Here is a 23,315-nt window from a genome sequence, read left to right as displayed (position 1 = left end):
ATCCCAATCAGCAAGACAAGGATTTTCTGATTCCCAGGCTAGGGTTTCCATTTTTTTGGATTATATGATGCAATAAAATTTCCAAAGAAATTTGGGGAGCTGATGTAGGATTACCAAGTTTGTACTTCCCCAATTAAGTAAAAACCAGCTTCAAAACTACCTTCACTCTCAGCATGGTTTTATTCTGTTAAGAACATTAGGAAGGACACAATCTTAGAATAAATGATAGTCCCTGAAGTTAAATAAATTTAACTTTATGAAAGGCATATTCCGTTTTCTTATTTTGTTGAAGACTAACTTGACGTCCACAATGGTGCTATTTCAACACACAGACACGTTCACCCGGAACACGGTAAAAGAGAGCTGGTGTTGACACCTGACCCAACTGTCTCCAGGGTATTTTTTCCAGCTTAGTGGAGAAGTTCCAGGCCCCCAGGACTCCCTGTCTGAGTCAATTTTCTCACCTTTGCGTTTCCCCGGAGGCCCTGGGCAATCTGAGGCAGCACTGCTTTGAGCCACGTGAGAAAACCAGTTTTCTCAGACTGAATACTCCTAACGCACCAGGCACTGTGCTTAGTGATTACACATATTTAAATCCATAAAAAGAAATAATAGAGGTATTTTTATCCCTTTGTACAAATGAAGAAACTGTGCTTCAGAGAGATGAAGTAACTTGTCTGTGCTCACAGTGCCATTTAATGGTAATTCTGGGATTTGAACCCATATCTTTCCGACTCCCAAATCCTTGATTTGGATTTAAATAACTGTGGCCATGAAACGGATTATAGCTATTACTTCAGTAGAAGCAAAAATGGACACTTTGCTTCCAGTATGGGTGGCGGGGGACCTCATCCTCAGAAAACCCCAAAATGACAGTTTACTCTGATTGGTTCTGGTCCCCAAAGTATCGGAACCTTGGTTATTTCACATAAACCTTGAAACTCTAACAAAGCAATTTAATCCTAGATGTTTGCTATGCTGATGTCTGTGGAATTGTCCTGACCTTCAAGAAAGTGGCTGTTTTTCCACTGTGAACAGACACACGTACACTTGGTATCCTAAGTGATTTTGCGGTATATTCCTTTAAATACTTGTGCTTTGCAATTGGTGAACCTGACCTTGGAAGTCTGACTTCCTTACACCCCTTGCAAGTAAACTTTTCTTTTCCTGTCCTGGATGTTTCTGTCTCTCAGCATTTCTTTGTCCCTTAATAGTTTTCCAGGTTTTCTTGAATCAGTTCCCCTCTCTGTCTGATTTTAGTCTCCACCCCCAATGTCCTCCCGTGTACATGAGTCTCTTTCCTTTCTTCCAGTCAGGTCAACCTTTCGCTATGGGGTCTTGGTCATTATTGTCACCATCATCATCTCCTTCCTGCTCCCGTCATCATTATTATATATTAAGCATTTACTATATTTCAGGAACTTTTCTAAATCCTTTATACACATTGCCTCCTTTAATCCTGATTCTTTCTAGAATGTATACGGCATAGTCACAATTATTCTCATTTTTTAAACGAGATGACTAAGGTTTAGACAGATTATACAATTTACCTAAATTCATATGGCTGGAAAATGGCAAAGCCGAAAACGTAAGCCAGGTTTGTCCACAATCCATGCTGTTAATTGCTTTATACGTCCTTTCCTCTTCACCTGGAAGACTTTCCACAATTTCTCTGACTGCCCATCCTCAAGACCTAAAACAAGGTCTTTCTCACTTTCCTGGGCCACAGGAATTCCCTCTCCTCTGAACTCCTCCAACATTTAATCAGGATCATGACATTAACCATTATTCTGTTCTGTATCATTTGCTACTATGATACTGTCTCCTCAGCTAAAACGTAAGCATGCTGGGATTCCACAGGTGCTCAAGAGATCTTTAGGAAGCAACGTAAGCCAACTAAGAGCAGCTCTGTTTTTACAGCCAATGAATACACTGAGAGATGGAATTTTCCAACAGATTACCCAGTGTGGGCCCACAGCTTTGAGAACACCCAGAAGGATGCATTCAGGAAGTTAAAGGGTCTCTGTGGTTTGTCAATACCACTTCAGCTGGCTCACTCATTCTTTCTTTCCATAATTGCTTATTGAGCGTGTATGCTCCATCGGACACTCTGAGAGGTGTTGGGGATACAGTGGGAAAAAACCAGATGCTACAGGTGAGGTTTCACAAAACAGGAACCACAGTCTTGAGTTAGCACTCCAGTCCTGGGAAAGAAAGGGGTCATCCCCAGTGTCATGGAAAAACAAGTGCTCGTGACTACTCTGACCATCTCTTGTCACGTTTGCCTCTGTCTCATTGCCAGATGCTCACCTCCTGCTGCACATTGAAAGATGGAGCCTCTTTAGATGAGGTTGGAGTGGTACACAGCACATTTGTTTAACAGAGGAGGGAAGATGATCATTTAAATCCTTGGCAAATTTCATTGTCTTTATAAATTCAACTGCTTTCCAGAGCCCCATCTCTCTTCCTTCCCCCTTGAAAGGTTTCCAGGACTGCTCTGTTGCCAAGCTTCTCTTCTGACTGTATTGCTTGTGGAGATTGACAGAAGAGGTGAAATGTGCGTTACATAAAGAACAGTGCTGAGTACCTGGAATTGAGATGGGGGGGCACATTTCACAGTTGTGGCACATTCTACAAGGCCCACACAATTGCTCTATTAAATTAAATGACTACAGTCTCCATCTGTACTAGTAATCTCCAGATAGACCGGCTCCTCTACAGCCAATAGCCTGCAGGTGTGCACATAAGTACTCACAGTCCATACCAGATGTCAGGCCTAATTAAAATATAGAACGAAAGTGCTCTTCCCTAGGTACTGAGCAGTCAGCACTGCAGTGGGCTTCTTGAGACAGGAAGTGGCAAAGGCAGAGAATTTAATTCTAGCTGTAGAAGCAAATGACTACAAGAAATCCACCTCCTGAGAACCACTTAGCAACAAGTAAAAAGTCAAAGAGAAACACTGGAGCCACCTCATGCTCTTGTTCAACATCATTTTCAGTTGGTTACCATAAGATAGTTAGTGTGGCTATTTTTTAGACAAAAGGGAGAGACTCAGAGTAAAGGATCCCTGCTTGATTTTCGGATCCTGGAGTCATACTGCCCTGATTATGAGCATGTTGTGCAGTTTACAATTTTGTCCTTGTGGGCAGCCATATCATGTAGATTCTGAGAGGTGTTCCAAAGGCTTAAGAGAAAAGAAAGCTGAAGAGCTGTCAATCACCTATATAACACACGAAGAGAAGTGATAGGAGCTACCTGCATTTTTAAAACCCATAGGAGCCCAAGTATGGGATAATCAGAAAGGTTTATAATCACTTAAGAATTTACCAACCTGCCCCCCACCCCCATGTATTCTCTCTCTCTCTCTCTCTCTCACACACACACACACACACACAAATACACATGCGCGCTCTCTCTCTCTCTCTCTCTCCTTCTCTGGATACATATTTGCCAGTCACTCTTTCTCTTCATTTCTATCTTTCCTTCTCTACTCTCTTCCCCCTACCCACCTCCTCACCTGGCTCCTTCCATTGCCCCTGTTTTTAGTTGTAATGTGAAAAAATGTGGACCTTAGAATTAGGAAGATCTAAGTGTGAGTTCTGGCCCTCACCTATTTTCATTCTGTTTTAACTGAATATATATATTTTTCCATTCCCCAGGCTTAATTTAAACATCAGATGACTTCAATTCCAAGGCACTCTCTCAAAACACAAAATTAAGCTGTTAAAAATCTGGGTAGCTCTAAATTTACTTCCTCAGGGACCTCGAGGAGCAGTGTGTTTCACTGAGAAGGGGTCTTTGCATATCCTTACTGCAGCATTTCTCAATGTGCGGTATTTTTATCTCTACTGACACACATGGCAGTTTTTCTCAGTATACTTTTATTTTAACAATTGTGCATTTATTTTCACATGAGCTTAGAAAAAAATGAAATAAGTGAATCAAAACCATGCTCTCATGGATAAGAAAAAACTGATTTAAAAGAATATATAGTATGCAGGTATGAATAGATAGTACGCATTTGGGGCAAAAATCATGAAGATGGTACTTGAATGAATGCAGTTTTAGAAAGAAAGAGTATTACTATAGGGTGTGTATTGCATACTCAACACATACTGGGTGGACACCACACACTAGGTCCACACTTATGTTGTGGACCATTATTTATCCTTTATTATTATCCGTTTTCTATTCTTTTGGTCACCACTCTCTAGAGTTTCTGCAGCTCTGAGTGGTTAAGAAACTCACCCAAGGAGATAGAACTGAGCTTGAACCACGTATCTGGCCTCAATTCTGGAGCCAGACAACTTCAATTATACCACAATGCTCCCAGAAGTATGCACAGTGCCAGCACCTAGTAAGTTTTCAAGAAATGACAGCTGCTCATCATCGTTATCATTTATGTAAAACACTCCTATCAGTCCTGTGAGGTAAATGTTTTCTTCCTTTTACAGGTGATAAAATAGGTATAAAAAGGTTAAGTGACTCATAGCCAGTATTTGGGATTATTCCTCATGAGTCTAATAATACATTACCATTAGTATCTGTAACCCTCATTCCTGCTAAGTGCCGGCCAAGGGTCTTGAGTATTCCACATAAGGGGTATGATTATAAAAAAGTGAGAATAATCTTTAAAAATTATTAAATAAGCTGCACATAAAAAGGAAGTCATTCTCATTATTTTACTGTCCTATTTTGTTTTGATCCAAGCCAGAGTTGATAGAAAATGCATTTGTGGTAGGAAGAATTCTAAGATAGTACCCAAGATTCCTGGTCCCTGGTCTACACATGCCTTCTCTCATTCAATCAAATACTATTCTAGGTACTGCTAGGAAGGCGTTTGGCAGATGTAATTAAGGTCCCAAACCTCAAGATAGAGAGATTATCCTGGGTGAATCTGACTAATCAAGTGAGCCCCTCAAAGGGACTGGGCTCTTCCTGGCAAGAGATATGTGAAGTGTGAAGGGGATTTGATGGGAAAGAGATTTCCCACTGCTGGCTTTGAAGATGGATGGATAGAGGGGGCACATGGCAAGGAATGCTGGCGACCTCTAGGAGCTGAGAATACTCTCCACTCTGACAACTAGCAAGAAAATGGGGACTGAAGTCCTACAACTGCAAGGAACTGAATTTGGCCAACAATATGAAGAAGTTTGGGAGAGGCTATAGAAAGGAACGTAGCCCAAATACTACTTTGATTTCAACCTTGTAAGATTTCAACCTAGCCATGCTTTGCCTGGACATCTGACCTACAGAAGCTGTGACCTAATAAATGGGCATTGCTTTAAGCTGCTATGTTTCTGATAATCTGTTACATAGCAATAAAAAAGTAATACAGTATCTGAAGCCCTAAATGGTATCCATATTATATAAATGTAATATTCTTATTATACATATAAATGCACTTAACTGAATCAGTCCCTGTATTTTCCACTCTTAGATTTGAGTAAATTTTACTGCTTATAAAAACCAAATACACATTTTAATAGTAATTATAACAATATCTAACATTCTTTCAACAATTATAGTGTTTTCACTGTATTAAGTGCTTTTCATGCATTAAATCATTTAATCTTTACAATCTTAGGAAGTAGGCACATTATGAGTCCTTATTTTACAACTGAGGAAACTAGAGCATAGAGCAATGTTGAGTGCAACAAATATTCTGCTACTTAAAGAAGGCGTTATTAACAGTTACAGCATTTATGAAAAGCAAATTTTGCCTCCTTTAGTAAAGGCAAAAATCTTCCATCTTTCTTTTTTATGCCTTTATGCTCATCTCAGACCTGTAATCCCCACCTCCCAAGCTTACATTTCTTCTTACAATGATGAGAAATAAAAAGAATTGATAGATAAGGATAAAGATAAACAAGAGCATTATCCTTCTAGGACTGCCGAAGTCAGTTACTCAGCACATCTTGGCACATGGTCAGCTCTCAGGGAAAATATTTCTTCATCTTCTCCTCAGTTTACATCAGAGGCACTGCTGGCCCTGATGCTTTGTGTGTTAGATTTACTCTTCTGATTTGATCACTTCCTTCTGATCAGAATGTCTGCCATCCAGGAAGTAGTGTCTGTTAGGATGGGGCCGTGATGCCTGGGCTGTGACCTTGCATCCTAAAAAAAGCCAGCCTTCTCCGGGGCAAGTCTGTGATGTTCTCACACTCAGACAGATCCCCAAGTATCCCTGGATTGGTGGTTCTGACTGAAACCCACAGAGTTAGTCCTTAGTGAAAATACAGTTGCTGGCTCTAAACTGTTACCAACACATCGTAAACCAGGACCATTCTTGAGACAATCAACCATGAAAACTATCTTGTTCTTTTCTTAATTTGGTTGCATTGATTTGGTGAGAAGGTCATTAGACAAGAAATCAGAAAAACTGAGGGTGTGTTTGTTGTTATTATTATTTGCTAATAGTTCTGTTTCTGTGAGCTTCAGTTTTCTTAGCCTTTCTAGGGCTTAGATCAGTGGCTCCCCAGATCATTCTAAGGACTAATACTAATCTTAACTGCTTAAGAATCAGCCGTGGGGCTTTGAAAATACAGAAGCCTGGTCTCTACCCTCAGAGATTTTGAAACAAAATGATAGTCTTTGCTAATGGAAGCTCTGTACGTTTGTCCTAGACAGACTCTGTAGTTGCTTTTCAAAGGAGCGAGGAGGTCTACGAAGTCGAGAGCATGAAAGCAGGCTGCAGGGAATAGGCGAGTCTGGGGCCCAGCCACACGCATTTGCAGAAAGCACCTCATTTGATGCTCAGCCAGGTTGGGGAACCTCTGGGTGAGGTGATTTCTGGAGTCATTTCCAGCTCTATTAGAGTGATACTACTACTGCTGAGATGGCCCAATTATTTACCTAAATACTTTATGTATCATTTGTTAGGTACATTAGCAGCTCCATCTTATAGTTGAAGAATTATAGACTCAGAGCAATTAATGTTTTTCCAGCGTCACACAGCTAGAAAGTGGCAGATCCAGGCCTCGAATCCATTCTATCTGACCTTGACCACTCTGCCACAGTTTATTCTTCAGAGTGTAGTGGCAGGTTCTGGGTGGGAGAGTGTCAGGGTGCCAGAATCATCTGCTTCTGTTCCAGCAAGGAGTCACACTATGGACAGACATTCCCATCCCATGCAGCCCGACCTTTGATGTGCAATTGCAGAATCCATCTAGGTAAAAACATGGTGTTTCCATTAGCAATGACAAAAACTACTTTTCAAAAGACCCATATGATGAGTCTGAAGGCTTTTGGGCCATTTGCCATTATAAAGACTCCTGTAAGCATTTGTGGAATTATCACAGATATGGCTTTTCTCTTCTGTTTATCCACATACAGACAATTGATTTAGTGTTTTCCTCTGAAGGTAGGAAGATGCAGCAGACTTTCCTAAAGGATCTAATTGAGGATGCTATTTTCTTTCACTGTGGCTGCTTCGAAGCTTCACCAGGATCACTCCAGGAGCGGGAAACGCAAAGTAAACGGAGTTAGTCTTCATTTTGGCCCCATGGAAAGAGCAGCTAGAGGTCCCAGCAACTTAATGCCATCTAATCAAAACCAAGCGCTTCCCAGGGTGTGCAGAGCACCCTGCATGCGTTCCCACGTTTCTCCTGGAGACACAGCTGAAGTCTAAGTGCGCACTAGGAACAGAGCCATCAGAGTTCTGGTTCCGGTTCTTCCATCAAACTGCTGCGTGACTCTAGGCAGATCTCATGACCTGTCTGGATATTCCGAGTTTGTACATGCATAAAATGAGTTAAAATGCCCTGTGTCCCTCCATCAAAGCCACAAGGCTCAAACGAGACACTTGATCAGCAAGCCCTCGGAGAAGGATGACAGCCTTTGCCAACATCTGGCTCCATTGACTATGCTCGGCCTCCTCAGCAGTCCTGGGATATTCTTGATGTTTTCCTGAGGGGATTGTCTACACCTTGGGAGGCAGGTGGGGAGTTGATCCATGAAGCACTTATCGTTTTAGATTTCTTAATTCCAGGTTGAGAACAACACAAATCTCGTCTCTGTTTTGGCTGGGTATTCCCTTTCATAGGTAACAGAAACCTGAACTCAGGCTCCAGCTGTGTTCGGCTTGGTCGGTTTGTGAAGGGCCAGGCCCCTTCTGTTTTCTGCAGGAAGCCTCTCTTCTCTGCCTTGTTTTCACTCCTCGTCAACAAATTCATGCTGCCTGAGGGTTGTGCAGACCCTCCCTCGCTGGCTGGTAACTGTGAGCCATGAATAAAGCCAGCAAATGGGGGAGGATCATGCTGGCGGCCTTTTACTTACTGCCAGCATCACGGGCTCCCTGGACCTGCCAGGCGCCTGTGGAGATTCAGATGAATCTTCTGAATCAGGGAGGCAGAACTGAGTTTGTTCGACTCCTTTGAACACAGCCCTCTCTGTGATCTGCGGCAGCTCTGCAGAAGTCACCAGGCCGTGGCTGTGTTTGTCAGTCAGGCTCCTGGGCCCTGCCTCTGTGCATGTCTTCCCAGGCCTTGCCTGTCTGCACCCAGCCAAGTCAGGCTCCATGTCCACGGCTGGAGGGGGCCAGTATCTGCCACCAGCTGACCTGACAGAGCTTGCCCCTTGATGCAGGGGCCCTTGAAAATGCAATTAGGCAGAATTTAGGAGAGCAGAGTTAGTCAGTAAAAGTCCTGCTACCGAATTTTAATTAGATAGTGCCTGATTTCTTTGTTTTCATGGCTAAGGTTCTCTTCCAGTATTTTTTACCCTCAGAGGGTAACTATGGGAACTCAGGGCACAAAAAACGGGACACAGCTTATACGTGATCAGATGTGGGTTGCAGGAGTAACACAGCTTCTTATTCTAGCTCCCATCCCAGTCACAAGTCACCTTGCCTCCTTGGAAATAATATGATGAACTGTACTAGTCCATTGTCTGGTCAAGACCCAGCTCTACCATTTTCTAGCTCCAGGACCTCGCCTGGACAAGGTGTCCTGCCTTCTACAAGGCTCAGGTTTCCAATCTGTAAAACGATGATAATAGTAGCTGCCTCACAGGGCTCCTGGGGAGATTGAATGAGCTCCCAATAAATACCAGCTATTGTAGTTGCCCTCAAGACTCTCCAGGGGTGTTTTAACTCAGCGCCCTGGGGCGGCTTCACAAAGGCAATGGGTGGGAGGTCTCTCATGGAGCTCCACGACGTCTCATTAGACTGCCGGCTCCATGAGGACCAGGACAATGCCTTGCTTTCTTGCTGCTCTATTCCCAGTGCCTGGAAGATAAGAAGCACGCAAGAAATACGTGAAGAATTAGCGAGGCAGACGGACCTAGGTTTAAGTCCAGTGCTGCCATTTTTGGTCTTAGACAAGTTATTTATCTTCTGATTCTGAGGTTGCACATTTACGAAATGAGGAGAAACAATCTGGCAGGGACAGCTACAAGAATAGCCAACTGGTACTGTGTGCACCAGGTACTAAGCACTAAGTGCTAAGTACCTTCCATGGGCAGCCTCCTTTGATCTTCACACCAGCCCTTTCGAGGTAGGTGTGGTTATGGTTTTTGTAGATAGTCTAACTGATGTTCAGAGAGGCCAAGAAATGAGCCAGGGTGACACAGCTACTGAGGGAGGGAGATGGGGTCCCAAACCAGTGAGACTGATACCAGGCCCCATATTCTTCACCACAGTGCTCCCTGTGTCATATAGACTCCGGGGTAAAAGAGAAACTCAAATGTAGCTGCTGCTGCTGTTGTTATTAAGAAGTACCCCCGCCGTGTGTCCCCCACCCCCCAACGCTGTGAGCCTTGGCAGAAGGAAACAATACAGTCAGCCTAGTCGTCCGTATGCTTATAACAATTTGTCCACACATGAAAAATCTTGCCCAGCCAGAACTCAGAGGTTGAGATTTCAGTGTGTGGGTTTGTCACTCTGGCCAGAATACTGATTTGAAAATCAATGCAAACATGTGTCTTTGGAAGGCATTTCAATTGGGCAACTGTGAATAACTCCTACATGCAGCTGGCCAGGAAGGCGAGAGGAAAGGGCAGATTTCCACACCTGGCGAGTTCTGATTGGTCTGACAAGATGGGGATCAAACAAAATAAAGGCAGATGCCTGAGCTGGATGCCTCCTTCCCCCTATTCATGATGGCAGATCATGAAGTTGGGGTAAGCTTGAGCTGGATGGGATCTCAGAGGTCATCTAGTGTTGGGGGCCAGAGGGACAAGGAGATTCAGAGTATAGAACGGGTGGTGACAAAGGGTTGCTGATGAAAGTTCTGCTTGAACATCCCTTAGAATGGGAACCTGTGGTTTGTGCCTGGCCAGCATCCAATCCCCCACTTTCTGGCGACAGTATCTTGATTTGGGGAACCACACACACAGTTCCTGCTCACTGACCTGAAAGCTGGGGCTCTCCCACCACACCATGCTGCCGTTATTCGAGCCACTCATACTGCTCTGGATAAATCCTGTTAGCTAGTCCACGTCAGAGTTCTAGCACTTGCTTGCCAGGACTGCCCTGGGAAATCCAGAGATGGAAGATGGAGCCTTAGTTGCTCTAGTCTTCCAGGAAAGTCACATACTCCTTTTCTCTTAGCAATATTGTGAGGCTTATTCAGCTAAGGTACCAAGTACTGGAGCAAGGGGAGCATTGTCAGAGCGTTTCATAGGAAGAGGACAGAAGGTGGTTATATGTCCCTGTAATTCAGTGTTGCTCTCCCAACCTGGCCCCAGCAAGGACTACATAGTCCTTAAATGGTCAGAACAAAGTTGTTAGACATCAACAGTGAAAGCCAAATACTTTCCGAAGCAATCCTTTAAAGGATATATTTACTGCAGCATTGTTTATAAGAGCAAAAATTGGAATCAACCTAAATATCCAGCTATAGGGTACTATTTACATAAATTTTGGTGCACTCACACTATAGAACATTATGTGGCTATTAAGAATAAGAAAATGTGTGTACAAATGTAACAGCATCTCTAAGAAAGAGTAATTGAAAAACATCAAGGTGCAGAACAGTGGATGTACCATTAGGGTTAAAAAAAATCAGGGACATGTGTATGTATATTTGAATGGAAACAGATGCTCACTGGAAGGATTACACATACAAAGCAGTTATTTTAGGGAGAAGAGCAGAACAGTTAAAGATAGGCTCTGCAGAAAGGTTAATTTTCAGTAAATATCCATTAAACATGTTTTTACCATGTGCATGAATTACCTATTTAAAATAAATACATATGGAATTTTTAGACAATAGCTGGGTCTTTATAAAGTACAGAGCCTCAGTTGAAAACTACATCTGACTTTCCTTCATCCCTCAGGCCCAATCGGGAGGCAGCCTTTAAAGGCATTTGTTTTTTTCCTCCCACAGTGAAGCCCCACAGCTCCGAGGCTGAGAGAAGGCTGCTCCAATCCTGCAGTGTCCTTCCTTAAGTGACTTGATGACAGCAAGTAAGAGGAGGGAATTGGCTAAACTCCTACTTATTCAATATTTCTCCTATCACTCATACTGGAGCGAGGAGGAGGCTGATGGCCAGTTTCTCCCTGCTCTAAGTGGTTGGGCAGCAGAAGTTCCGATCGTATCCCCAATTAGCCCACTTGACCATCCACTCGGGAATCATGGATCATAGGATGTCACAGCTGGAAAAGCATTAGTAGTCTCCAGTGTGGGAGTGACCTCCGGAGGGCAAGACAAGCCATTGTGGTGTGGATAAAAGAATTTCTATTCATAATCACTTTTAAAAGCAAGCTTTACTCATATTTAATTGCAGATTAAGATGCAATTTATAAATATATATGTATATAATAAGAGTGTATTCTGGAAGTTTTTGCAATAGGGGTTCACGGTCAAAACATTTTGAAGGTCACTCTATGGAGTAATTGTAGAGACGGCAAAAGGCGTAGGGACAGTAACATCAGCTTTAAAGTCAGATGGACCTGGGTCAAAATCCCAGCTCTGTCCCTTATGAGCTGTGTCATCTTGAATAAATGACTGCTCCGTGCTTAATTCCTCATTCATAAAAATGGGATAATAATAATATATATCTTAAGAGATTGTGGTGAATATTAAGCGGGATAAAGCATGTACGGCAGGCTGCTTGCAAGATGGCTCCCAGGGATTCCCATCCCCTCGTACTCACACACCCTTGGGTAAGCCCCTCCCCTTGAGTGGATGCATCGACTTACAGCTAACGAACACAACAGGCAAAAGTGATGGGATAGCACTTCTCTAACTGGGTTACAAAAGACTGTGACATCCCTCTTGCTAACCCTCTTTCTCACTCTTCTTGCATACCCTGCCGAAAGGAGAGGACCGTCTGGCAAGGAACCGAGGGCAGGCTCTGGACACTGGCCAGTGAGGAACCGAGACCCTCAGTGCGACAGCCCTCAAGGAACTCAATGCTACCGGTAACCACGTGAGTGAGCTTGGAAACAGATCCTTCCCCATTTGAGCCTTTGAGTAAGACTGCAGCCTTGGCTGATACCTGGACTGAGTCCTTGTGGAAACCCCAAGACAGAGAGCCCAGGAAAGTTGTGCAAAAATTCCTCACCCACAGAAACTATGAGATAATAAATATTATTCTTTTAAGCCACTAAATTCTGGGGTAATTTGATATTCAGCAATAGATAACTAAGAGGGTGTGCAAGTAGCTTGATAATGCATGACATGTAAAAGTTTAGTAAATGTTAGTATGAAACATTATATGGCTGACATATGGCTATATTTTTATCCCTAACTCATAGCAGGCGTGACTGATTGATCACAAAATGTTTTTTTCTGGTGAATCCAGATGCAGCCTCAGAATCCTTCTTAACACAGAACTCCAGGAGCTCAATTGCTCAGGTGAAACTGATTTGCCAAGCTGGATCTAGTCAAAACATACCTTTTCATTCTTACTTGTATAATATTCCTTTAATGGGAGACCAAGTGAGGTGAGAGAGGTGACCTCATGAGAGAGGTGAGCACAAATTATTAGAACAAATCTGTGAAAGTATATAAGATATAAATGGCTGGCATCATATGCTGTCCCAAGAATAGATTTTGCTTGAGGTAGGGGTTAGAGAGAGTCTGAGAGAACTGGAAACCTTAAGAGAACACAGGAAATAAGCTCAGGAGGGGCTGGGAGCGCCAAAGATCACTTCATCGTATCCCTCACTTTTACCACGATTTGGCCTTACTGTAAGGCTGCCATTTTGAACAAATGAGAGAATTGAAGAGCAATTACTTTGAAAACAATGAAATGCTCTAAGGAATAAATAATTGTTTTTAGATAGAGAAAATGTCCTTCCAATCATTCTGAAGGATTTTCCTTGCCTAACATGATAATGGTGCATGCTACGGAAATGATGCACATTTCGTTATCCTCTGCATCGTGTGTGCTTCACTTCGTTGGTTAGAGCAGGGAGATATTGTGGAAACAGGAAGAGATCAGGGAGAATGACCTCAAAGAATTATCCTTTAGATCTGTAACGTGCATACCAAACACCTCTTGAGAAAATGTATATTATAACTCTGTGGGTCTGGGGTGGGGCCTGGGATTCTGCATGTCTTAGGAGCTACTAGGTGATATTAATTCTGTTGGTCTCCAAACTCCAAACTCTGAATAGACAGATGGCAATCTCTCTTCTTTCGTGGGGAGAATTGAAGGATTTCTATGGTCAATACTACTGTAAGTCCAGGAGCCAGTGGAGTTGCCAGTTGGTGATGGGTGTGGGGTGTCTCTATACCCTACTCTTCTGCTGGGCACAGAACCGCAGACAGAAATGAAGTGAATTAGGGAGCATGAAAATCACCCTCACTGCTCTGGGAAGGATGACAAGAATTCAAGAAACTTAGATAAAACCCTGAATGATGCGACAAGAAACATTTTTGGAAATAGAAAAGGCAAATAAATATCATTTATGGAAAGAGAAACAAAATATCTCATCTTTCCGATGTGTTTTGTAGCAAATCAAACTGGCACAACATTACAGAACTCGTTCATTTTGCAATGGATAGAACTCAGCATAAAGTCGTATCTCTAGGTCCAGCCCTTCTTTGATTTTCATAATCTCATAGAATCTCTTCTTGTTTAGAAGGGGAAGCAAAAGGTAAAAGTAAATCAAATGCTGGTCATAAAAATAGGTTGACCCTTAGGTCAGGGGTTGAATGAATTATGTTAAGATAATCTGTTGACTGACAGGGATGGCCATTTATAACAACCTGCTCCTTATACAGAAGCATCTTTTGCCCTGAGATGGTGGAGTAACACCTGGAGATGTATGGCTCTCTATCTATTTCCATTGTTGTGGGTTGGACAGCATAATAGGCCAAAGTGACCCTGGGGTTGGGTGAGAAGGTTGGGAATGGGAAGAGAATAAATTCCCTAGACACATCTCTCTTAGGAACTTCCTTCCAAATTCCTTTCTGTCACGAAATATTTTCTATATAATTCATTTAATCTTTTGCCGCCAAAACATATCCATACAGTAATGTAAATATGTCAGCATTCAATACATATTGATGAAGAACAACAGAAAACCAGACCTGGCTCCCAGCGATAGGGGGTCTACAGTCTAGACCAAGGACAGGTAGTACTCAAGTAAACACAAAAATGAATATGATTGCCTGTAAAGACAGTCATTCCCTTATTGTTCCATGATAGCATAAGATAAAAACGTGGCCTTAGCAAAGTTCACATTTGGCGCACTTTGTCCCCATTTTCTTCTTCCTGTCATTTAACATCTTCCTTCTGTAGGAGCTCAAGGCCTCACAGGAACGTCCAGAAGCCCCAGAGGGCTGGTGCTCTGGTGGACTACGGGCAGTGTCAAGATTCTAGTGCTTCATGGCTCTCTCCTTAACAGAGAGGCTGACCTCTCACTGACCCAGCGATCGCCCTTCTGGAAACTTGACTAAAGACATAATGATACGTGTGGAGGAAGCTCTCTGCACATGAATATTTGGTGTAACTTAAAATAGTAAAAATATGAACCAAGGATGACAGCCTTTAATTGGGGATTGAGTAGATAAATTACCATTGATTCCTGAGATGCAATGTTAATCAATGGTGAAAAAATGACGTGTATACTCTTACACACACACATATACACACATACTGTGATGGAAAGATGTCTATAATTTATTGTTGAGCTTAAAAAGCAGATTATAGAATAGCTTATATAAAAGGGAACTCACTTATGTAACACTGTAGATATGTGTGTTGTGTGTTTGTACATAATCTTTATCTCTAGTTTGTGTGTACACACACATTTGCATATACACAATTTGTAATATAGCTCCAGGAGGACTTCTCTTTGCATGTACACCTGAGTGTGCTGTGTCTCAGCCATCATTGGGGCTGACCAATGAACTTAAATTGAGGTGTATAAAAACAGTCCACCATGGCCAGCAGCATATTTGTACTGTAGCTGAAACCTTCGAGGCCCAAGTTAGGGATTTGTGCAGATATTTTAGGTGGAGCTAATTAATAAGACAGACATTTAGGGACAAGAAAGTCTTTCTGGATCTCTTCAATCACCTCCTAGAAATATTCACATATAAGGCCACACAGCTCACAGGTGACTTTTAAAACTGAATGGAGACATCTGAGGAAATATCTTCCTTTGGCTGCACAAAGAAATCACCTATACTTGAATGATGGTAGTCAATGCACAGAATAATGAATTTCAGAGACATTTTAATAGAATGAACTCCTACTGGTAAATTTCAGGCATCAACTCATATTCTTTAGCTAAAAAAATTGGGTTTTAGCTTTTCTTTTCCTCTTGAGTTCTTTTCAGACAAACAGAAGGTTTTATTAAGCACTCAGTATCTATAGAGTTGTGTCTTTGTGAAGATCCCAGACAACTTAAAAGTCAAATTAGCAATGCATATGTAATACTGCTTTGTAGTTTTTTTTTTTAAGTTGGCAGTGATGTTTACTCTTTGAGGAGGAGTTTATAATTATGCAAATTGCAGAAACAGTCTGCATATGGTATAATAGTAATGTCTTAGGTTTTATATCCAGAGTCAAAAGTATGTCCAAATATGTCTTCAATTTTATCTGTGACTTGGGGGAGGTCAGCCCAGGCCAGGTGCCCGATTTTCTGCAGTGATGGAGTATACAATGTCTTGGAACTTAAGCACTTTTTCAAACTTTCATTTGGAGGAAGCACCACTCAGATTTGCACAGTCTCATAGCAGATAGTCGACCGCCTTCCTTCCCTTTTGTTTTAATTTTGTTCAGATATTCCCTCTCCTCTAAGAGACCATGTGCTTCACGGGATGTGGTCCTATTCCTAACCCTAGGAAGGGACTAACGATTGGTTTAAGCCAATCATGGTGGTCACATCTGCTTTGCCAGAGACTGACCTAAGCAAGGGTATGTGACACTGTTTTGGCCAATGAATGTGAATGAAAGCCTGTTGGGGGATTTCTGGAAAGGCTGACTAAAAAGAAATAAGTGGAAGGGAGAGCCCAGTGGAGATGTTAGAAATAAGTGCATCTTTGTGATATTTTTGAGCTGCTCGATTAACCAGCTATGGACCTATCCTACTTTAGGACTTCTTGTTATGAGAGCTAATAACTTTTTTCTTATTATTTAAGCCATCTGGAGTCTGCTTTGTCTGTTACTTGCAGCCAAGAACACGTCTGAAGTGATCTGCACCTTGACAGTGTCTGTGTTGCTCTGGGGAATATATAATAGAAAAAAGTTAAGCCATATATTTGGCATCTGATTCACCAATGAGACATGCTGCTCTTTGCTTAAACGGGTTGGAGGGAGGAATGGTAATTTAATAAAGCTCATCTTGGCACGAGAGAGGAGTCCACATCCTATAACCAATGGATAACAGGAAAAACTACTTACTATTCACTCTCTTGCTTTCATTGAAACAAGTGTCACTGGTCAAGCCTGATTCTCTGTCAAAGAAAGCCTGCAAAACACAGGAGAGCAAATAAATACAAAATATACAATTGCATTTTGGCATCAGGCAGAAATCAAGTATTTTGTCCTTTTCTCTGCAGCTAGATGAATCCAGCTTTAAACAAACTCCCCAGACCAGGCTGGACATTTTCCCAAGAGGTCATTGTAATAGGAACAGTTTATTCCTACCAGGGAATCAGGTGTACTACTTTATCTGCTCCCCTCCAGAACATCCATCATGCTCCCACAGACTCCAAGCTAAATGCCTGATTGTTCTCTGAAATACGTACTGGCCCAGCCACTCAGTGCATTTTATCTCCTTTGCCAAATCTACCAGTTCAGGAATGGGCGTAGGATAGATTTGGGCCAATGAAAGTCAGTCCCAAAACTTGTGTTGGAAATGTAGGAGAAGAGAAGATCTCTTTCTCCTGCACTTAGGAGAAAGATCATGACCGCAGTTTTGAGTGAGAGGTACCAAGTCCTGACATTATTTGGGCACCTGGATCCAGCTACGTTTGAAATGCTTCAACTTTCCAGTTGTGTGAACCAATGCGTACCCTTTTTTGCTTAAGCTAGTTGAGTGTTCTATCTCTTCCAATCAAAAATTGTCACTAATATAGAGAGGCAGGGCAGGTATCATAATGCTCACTTTACAAAGGCTGAAATGGAGGCTCAGGGAAAGGTTAGGGGGGACGGTCCAGGACCTCTTTTCAAGGGCTCCTCCATTCCAGTCTGCTGCTTACTCATTCAGTGATTCATTATAGTAAAATGGAAAGAATTGACATACCCTTTGCTATCTTTACTGACTTTAACATTTCTGCTTTTGAGAAAATGGAGGAGTCTTCCACAGGGTTACCAAGGAGATAATCTACATTACTTTAGTGAAGTAAAGATTGTTATATACACACCCCCCAGACACTATAAAAGGCCACAGCACGTGCTTTAGATGCGCACAGATCTTCTCCCCAAGGATCTGTCCAGGCTGCAGCCTGGCTCTGCTTGAAGCCCTCTCTCCCCAGAGAATTGCAGCCCCCAGTGTATGGGTGATCTCTGCTTCCTCAGTCTCGCCCTGCAGACCCGGTCATCCCTGTGCCAGTCCTGCCTGCTGGTCTGTGACTGGCCTGATCACAGACACACGCTCTGCCCAGCTGACTGACCTGCCCAGTGCCCAGTCCACCCTCAGTGAGTCACTAAGCAGAGGTCACAGAGAGGAAGCCCGAAGCCAAATCCTGCTTTGTGTTTGGTTTGACTCACATTTTTTTTTAAATTGAGCTACATTGAAACATTGAAAAATTTTACAAAAAACCTTAGATTTCAAGCTTCAGTTGAAAAAAGTGAAAAGGACTGTCAACACTGAGTCCATTCCCACACGGTGACACGGTTCCGAATCTGAGCAGCATCTGAGTCCTTCAGACACATCTGCTCTGTTCACCATATTTCCCATCTGGCCTCCTTGACTCATTCCTGCCACCTGCCTGAGTGCCATAAGCATATGCATTTTCAACCCCGTCCTAACTTTCCTAAGACTTTTGGTTTTGGGGCTAACACAACTGAGATGTCACCTTGCCCTCCAGTGGCCGTGTCTGGAAGCAGCCTGTTTCAACGACGTTCCCACCCCAGCCTCCAGTCCTTTCATGAATAAAGTTACAGTGGCACCACTGTGTGACTTTATTTTATTTTTCCTTATGTTTGCCATATCGTCCAAATCCTCTGCAAAAAAATAGGATTTATTTGAATCAGGAAAAAAAAAAAAAGGTTTATGAAGGCTCTTGTGCAAATAAAGCTGCTCTGTGTCCTGCAGGGGACAGGGACTTGAGGGAGGCCATATGGGGTAATCTCACTGAGTGAGAAGTCAGAAGACTCTGCCACTCTGTGACCTTTCATAAATAATTTCCCTTGCTTTACCTCAGTTTCCTCATCTATCAAGGGAGGAAGTTGAGCTAAATTGGAAGTTGTTAACTGGTGGCCCACAAGCCATATGAAGCTTAGATGATATATTTTTTCCTTTTATTAATTATACGCCAACAGCTCAAAAGAAGGATATTTCAGGTAAGAATGCAGATTGCAGACTTCTCAGAACTAGCTAGCAACAATTGACAATGGGCCAGCATTCTCGCGTGACAATGGTGATTAGATGGGGGTTCCCAGTTTACTCCGGTCCTCACTCACTTCCTAGTAGACATACACATACCTTCACCACCTGCTTTATTCATTTATATCCCTGCCAGCCCTCAGAGGCATTTGCCCTTGTCACCCTTGAACAAAATGACCCCTAGGGACCCATCAGGCCCGATTCTGTGAATGGAGGCTGGTAATCTGAGAGTTAGAGACGATGCGGAGAAGAAAAAAATGTTCTGAGCAAAAAAACCAAGCAGTAACATTCCAGTAAACCTTAGTGAGTCACTCCTCCTCCCTGCTTGGCCCAGAGTTGAAGCAGCGAGACGCCCAAGCCTTTGTGAAGGTCCCACTACATAGTTAAACCTGAAAAGGCAACAGCCGGGTTTTGAAAGTAGCAGAAATATTCTTCCGTTGGGGTTGCTAGCTGATTCTCTAAGTAATTTGCAATTCAAGTGTCTCTTTGTTTTGTATGAAAATTTGCTGCTATTTGGAAAGTGGGGAAGAGCTAAATTGCATCCTGCTGGTTTTACTTTGACTGTATCAAAAAAGAAACTGTTAATCTGGTTCCATAATTAACTTTCCTGTTCTAAAAAGGCCCTGGGAGAGAGTCCAGAGAATGACTGTCAACTCCCTGCTTCTCTTCTCAATAACTCCTTTCAACAGGATGCCCTGAAAGCAGAATGGATCCAGGTGGGCATTGGTCTTGATTTTCTTTTTCTGGTTTTTCTTCCGCCTTATCCCCATCCAATCAACATTTAGTGAGCTTAAGAGCACTGTGCTGACTCGTGAGGAGGTATGAAGATAAATAAATTCCTGGGGAGCTGCCAGAGAACATAAGTTCATTTTCCTTCCTTCCTTCCTTCCTTCCATCCATCCGCCTATCCAAAATGTGTTAGGTTTCTGTATTTTATACCAGACACTGTGCTAGGCATTGATATGTGATAATGCAAAAGTGACTTAATCAGCATCCAAGAATCCAAAGTGAAGAGATGACTTTGACGAGGGCCATAGTAGTTGGCTTCATGGAGAAGATAGCGTAAATTGGTTTTGACACGTGACATGTGCGCATGTACATGTGTGTGTACATACACCCATACGTGTGCATAAAATGCTGAAGGGGCAGGATAATTGACGCAAGCAAAAGCACATAGACTGGGAATTAATTTTGACGATCAAGGGGAGACTACTTTGGCAAGAGCAGAGGGTTTGGACTAACATTAAGAACTAACCCTCACTGACTACTGGCAACTATGCTAAGCACTTTTAATCTATTATCTCAATGAAAGCTCACAAAGCCCAGCAGTACTTACTGGTTACACACTATAGACAGGAAACAGACTCAGATAAGTTCCCAGGGAAGATATTGGCAAGATAAATTGCAGAAGTGGGATCTGGATCTATTTTGACTTCAGAGCATCAGCTTTTAACCACGAGGCCACACTGCCCAGTGGGAAAAAGACTGAAGAAGGACTTGGGTGCCCACCAATTACTGCCTCAATCAATAGTGCGCTCATTCATTTATTCATGCAAATATATATTTGTTAGTACTCTGTGTAAAACAGTACTCTGAGAGGTGGGGGTAAAGAAAACAGGACAGACAAGGTCCTTATCTTCTTGGAGCTAATGTTCCAAAGACCTCACGCTGAAGTACAGCTGGGAGAAAGTACAAAGATCAAACCATAATGGCTCTTTACTACCAATCAGGTGACCTTTCCCCAGTTCCACCCAGATAGTTTGGAGGGTACCCCATCCCTTCATTTTCTTTGAGGGGCATTCATTCCCTCTTTTCTCTCTGAAATTACTGCCTTGGTTATGGTACACCCACTTTCCAATCCTATCCTCAAATTAGTTGTTTCCTTTCCCCTTGTCTTTTCCAGGAGGGTAACACCTAGCCTAAAACGACGAGACGTAAAATACTAAACATAGAACTGACTGTACACACGCCACTCCTTAAAAGTGGCCAAGGGCACTTGACGGGAGGTTTGAGCTCAATCTCTCTCATCCTGATTAGCTGGGAGAGTTAAGCAAATAGGTTCATGCCTAGCATTTTATTATTTCTGGAGTCACTCTTGAAAATATCTTTAACCAGAAGTATGTCCAGACGTCCTAAGCACTATTTTGCACCGACATTCACTGCTGATTCATTCTTCTCAAACCCATCATTTTAGAAAACTGCCTTTTGCTGCCCAAGTATTTCTTGCCATTTGAAAATTTCTTTACAAAGTTCCATTTTTTGCCATAGCCTTTTAAAGGCCTATTTAGACAATTGTGCTGAGCATTCATTTCCTAGCTGCCTATTAACAGCGAAATGCTTCGTATTTGTGTGTTGTTTAGTACTTTTCAAAGCCCTTTCACAATCTAATAGCACTTCATCATCAAGCAAGCCTGGTAAGTTATTTAGCTTGAGTATTAGGGTTCCCACTCCCGAGATCAACAATCCTCAACAAGAATGTGGTGTAACAGCAGTGTCCAGTTATTCACTGTGAAGTATGCTATATTATAATCATATATATTTCTTTAGAAGATGAAATGTCATTCTTTTAATTCATCTCATAAATACAATAGACAGCTAATATGTCCCAGGAATGGTCTTCAGCATGGGGGACGCAGCGGCGACTAAAACGGACAATATCCCTGCTCCTAAGGATCTGGTGGACCGTTGATGAATCACCCCATTTTGAGCAGGGTGGTGGACATGTACTGTCTGTCTGTCTTGCATTGTCTCCTTCCACTGGGCCTCCCTGCTGCTCCAACCGTGTGATTCTGACTGAATTGCTGACCACAGAGGGAGGCAGGGGATGTGGGCCTGGATTTTCTGAGTACTCTGTTTCTCTGCCTACTGTGATTGGTTCAAGGGAAGTCACATGACCCAAACCTAAGCCAATCAAAGTCTTTCCTGGGATTTAAAATTTATGCAACAGGAGGAGATAGAGGCTTTTCTTTGACTTGTCATCACTGGGCTGGGATGATGTCATCCTGGAGCCACTTGTGGCAGTATTTTTTGCCACATGGAGGAAAGCCTTTTCTGAAGTAGAGAAGTAGAGCCAAGAAAGATAGGAGGGGAGGAGAGAGAGGCAGCATTGAGGGACAGGCAGATACAGCAATTTGCAAGGAGACAGAGTAGTTCGACCAGATGCTAAAATGATGACTGGCACATAGTAGGTACTCATTACTTTCTGTTGAAATGAAAAAAGAAGGCTGAATACTGCCTTTGAGCCCCTTTGTCTGAGAGTCCCTATCACCCAGTACAGTGTGTTGAGTGGAAAAAATGCCAAGGACCTATTTCTTGAACAAATGAATGGCACTATATTGACTGTGTCTTCAGCTAGGTGGAAGGAGTTACAGATTGAAAAAATTCTCACCATCTTATTTTGCCATAATTTTCATCCATTTTCTCAAAATATTGCAAAACAGAGTGATAGTGAAAAAAAAAGGCTTAGATATCAGGTAGGCTTTGCTCTTATTTCTGGCTTCTTCAGCAACCAGCAGAATGAGGTTGAGAAAAAAATAACCACCCTCTCATAAGGGTGGTGATGATGACGCAATGAGGGAAGTGAAAAGCTTTAAGCAGAGAAGTTGACATATACAGGCTGTAATCCTTAATGATGGGGGTACACTTTGAGAAATGTGTTGTTAGGTGATTTTGTTGTTGTGCCAACATTGTAAGGTGCACTTATACAAAACTAGACGGCACAGCTTACTACACAGCTGAGCTATATGGTACTCATCTTATGGGACCACTGTCATGTGTGCAGTCCATCATTGACTGAAATGTCATTATGTGGTGTATGACTGTAGTCAAGAGGTCTAATGCTACCTATATTCAATAAAACCGATTTTTATCAAGTGAGTGTCTTCTATGTGCCAGATATTGTCTGAGTCCTGAGGATACGGGAGGATGAGACAGATAAGGGCCTTATCTTCAAAGAGCTTCTGTTTGAGTGAAGGGAGACAGTAACAAAGTAGAAACCAAATAAATGAACAAGTAATTTAAGGAAATAGTACAGGCCATGGATGACAAAGTAGGTATAGAATTGAACAGAGTCCCTGCTAGACTGGGTGGTCAGAGAAAGCCTCTAAGGGAACATGGCATTTGAGCTGAGATCTGAATCTAAAAAGAAGCCAGCCACATGAAGACACAGAGAAAGAGTTCTTTAGACAGAGAGAACTACAAGTACAAAGGCCCTGAGGTCCCCAAATGCTTGGCATTTTTGAGAAATTGAAAGAAGGCTGAGTAGTGGAGTATAAATAGTGATGGAGAGCATGGTAGGAGGAGAGGTCAGAGGGGGAGGCCTAATTCCCCAGCCATTTGGACTGGCTTATGCTGTGCGTCAGAA

At 42.5% G+C, this 23,315-nt stretch overlaps 1 protein-coding gene across 15 annotated transcripts in view; it reads right to left on the bottom strand.

Annotated features, from left to right (window-relative positions):
* The window catches only part of ATP10B (ATPase phospholipid transporting 10B (putative)), a 286,689-nt gene that overhangs the window by 162,333 nt on the left and 101,041 nt on the right, over positions 1-23,315 (bottom strand). For 14 of the 15 annotated variants that reach the window (XM_070569117.1, XM_070569110.1, XM_070569115.1 and 11 more), the window contains one exon: positions 16,804-16,870. The exons of the other annotated variant lie outside the window; for it this stretch is intronic. The gene's annotated coding sequence lies outside the window, so the exon portion shown is untranslated. The remainder of the gene's footprint in view (positions 1-16,803; positions 16,871-23,315) is intronic. 15 annotated transcript variants of the gene reach the window in all.

This window comes from Equus przewalskii, chromosome 13, assembly GCF_037783145.1.
Source record: "Equus przewalskii isolate Varuska chromosome 13, EquPr2, whole genome shotgun sequence".
Classification (NCBI taxonomy): Eukaryota; Metazoa; Chordata; class Mammalia; order Perissodactyla; family Equidae; genus Equus; species Equus przewalskii.
This window is presented reverse-complemented; position numbering and strand designations above follow the sequence as displayed.